Source organism: Carcharodon carcharias, chromosome 7 (assembly GCF_017639515.1).
Source record: "Carcharodon carcharias isolate sCarCar2 chromosome 7, sCarCar2.pri, whole genome shotgun sequence".
In the NCBI taxonomy this organism is placed as follows: domain Eukaryota; kingdom Metazoa; phylum Chordata; class Chondrichthyes; order Lamniformes; family Lamnidae; genus Carcharodon; species Carcharodon carcharias.
The window spans coordinates 53867436-53869932 of record NC_054473.1 but is presented as its reverse complement, the minus strand read 5'-3'; positions in this window follow the sequence as shown (position 1 = coordinate 53869932).

Sequence of the window (2497 nt, the reverse complement as noted above, 5' to 3'; positions counted from 1 at the left end):
CACAGAGCTCTCTCTGTGTACCTTTTGGAAGAAGAAACGTGATCACATATCGTCCTGTTCCACGGAGCGGACTCTGGAACGTAAGATGATCTTGGAGGCCTCCGAGGCTTGCTGGCTCTTCACCTCTTAGAGTTCTCCTTGATATCGACCCCCATCGACCGCAGCCAGAGCAGATTCTGCATGTTTTCCTGGAGTCGAGACATTTCCCTCTGTTCCTTTCTAGCTTTCTGGGTGCCTTTGAGGATGAGAAACCTCTTGATGTTTCCCTTGATCGCTTCCCACCAGTGTGTCAGGGACTCAAAGTGGGGTTTCATGGTTCTCCAACCTTTGTAATCCCTCTTGAGCTCCTCAATGTTCTCTGGGGTCAGCAGTTACACGTTTAGCTTCCATGCCCCCCTGCCAACCCTCTGGTCCTTCTCTAAGTGACAGTCAGCCAGTAGGAGGCAGTGGTCAGAGAAGAACACCGGCTTGACGTCGGTGGATCTGACTGCGAATGCGCGGGACACAAACAGGAAGTCTATCCTGGAACAGACGGACCCGTCAGGCCGCGACCAGGTGTATCTATGCTGTGCTCCATCTGCAGGGTTGCTGAAGACGTCATGCAGCTTGGCATTCTTTACTGTTTCCATCAGGGATCTGGACGTAGCGTCCAATCTGCTGTCGGCCCTGCCGAATCGTCCAGCCACATCGATGATGCAGTTGAAGTCACCGCCCAGAATGACCGGCCTGGAGGTTGCCAGCAGCTGTGGGAGCTGCTGAAAAACCTCCAGCCACTCAGCCCCTTGTGACGGGGCGTAAACGTTAATTAACCGGAGTGGAGCATTCTTATACATTATGTCTGCTACGAGGAGGCGCCCGCCCACCACCTCCTTAACCTGGGAGACGGTGAAGCTGCCTCCCCGCAGCAGAATCCCCAGGCGGAAGGAACGAGAGTCGTTTCCTCCCGATCAGATCGATGGCCCATGGGACCACCATCGTAACCATTGCCTGTAGGACTGAGGTGCGGTATCGCACACTCCTGCAGAAACAACAGGTCAGCTTTGATCTTGGCAAGGTAATCCAAGGTTGCAACACATCGCATAGTAGATTTAATGCTACGCACATTTATGGATACAATCTTCAAACCCATTTTAAAGCATTTACTCTCTTACCAAACCTGTTGTCTCTGAGAGTTCCAAACCTTTGGTCTGCTCCTTCATGCCTGTAGTGTGCTCAAATTGCTTCACTTTGGATGGGTTGAAGAAAGCGTCCTGAACCTCCCCATTGGCGGTGTTCTGCCTGGGTGGCATCTGGGGGTCCGTGCAGAGAGCGGGGTTTGAAATGTCCTCTGTTGGAGAAGCTTCTCCAATCCTCTCCCCCTCTGGGGCGTTGCTGCTCCCGGCTTTCCAGAGCTGGGGTGCGCTGAGCGCCTCACTGTTCCCAGATTCCTGGGGTTGTGGTACACTGGCCTCTTCGGGTTGTGGGCAAAGTTGGGGTGCGCTGGTTTCCTCATTGTCTCCAATGTTCTGGACCTCGGGTGTCTCGCCCTCCAACCCCCTAGCATTTTGCCGCTTCTTCTGGGGCAGGTCCCGTAGAGGTGACTTGCCTTGCCACACAGGTTGCAGCACTTAGCCTGTTTACAGTCTTTTGTCTGGTGCCCTTCCTTTTTGTAGTTCTTGCAGAGGATGGCGCTGCAGTTGGCCGCCACATGACCAGACTTGCCGCATGAGCCACAAAGTTTGGGTTGCCCAGCGTAGACAAGGTGCCCACGGCTTCCCCGATAGCGAATCTGGAAGGGGGGTGGAAAACGGCTCCCTTACCGTCGGTCTTGTGCGTTACCTTAACCTGGCGTTTACATGTCCAGATCCCCAAATCATCTCTAACCACGGTGCAGCTCCCAACCTTATCGAAGTACCTGGTAAGGAAGGTGAGCACGTCAGCAACAGGGACGTAGGGGTTGTAAAGATGCACCGTTGCTACCCGGTCTCGTTGCAACGGTAGAACAAAGAGCGGCTCCACCGTCAGGATCTTCATCTCCGGCAGGTCTTTCTTTTCCTCAAACACCTTCAGGAGTTTGACGCAAGCTGCCACTTGCTTGAACATCACATCAAAAAATACAGCGCTGGGGAAGTCCTGTAGGCAGTAGATCTCTGCAGCCTCGAAACCACACAGCTTGAATAGGATCCTCTTGGTGAAGAACGTCCTATCCATAACTGTTCCTTCCTCGCTGCCCTTCACCATGACTCGAATGGTGTTAGGTACCCCATGGTAAGGAGTTCGACTGGTTATAGCCATTGCTCGTTGATCTTTCCCTAGCAGAAACGCGATCAAGGTCTCTCCCCTGTCAGGTAAGTATGTACAGTATTTTATTTTTTGCAAAAATATACTTTATTCATAAATTTTCAAAAACATTTCGAACCATTTCAAATCACCATTACAAAACTACAAACAGGTTCAACTTTTACAACATGAATCACAAGGTGTATCAGAACAAACAATGAATATTTCAATCATTGGC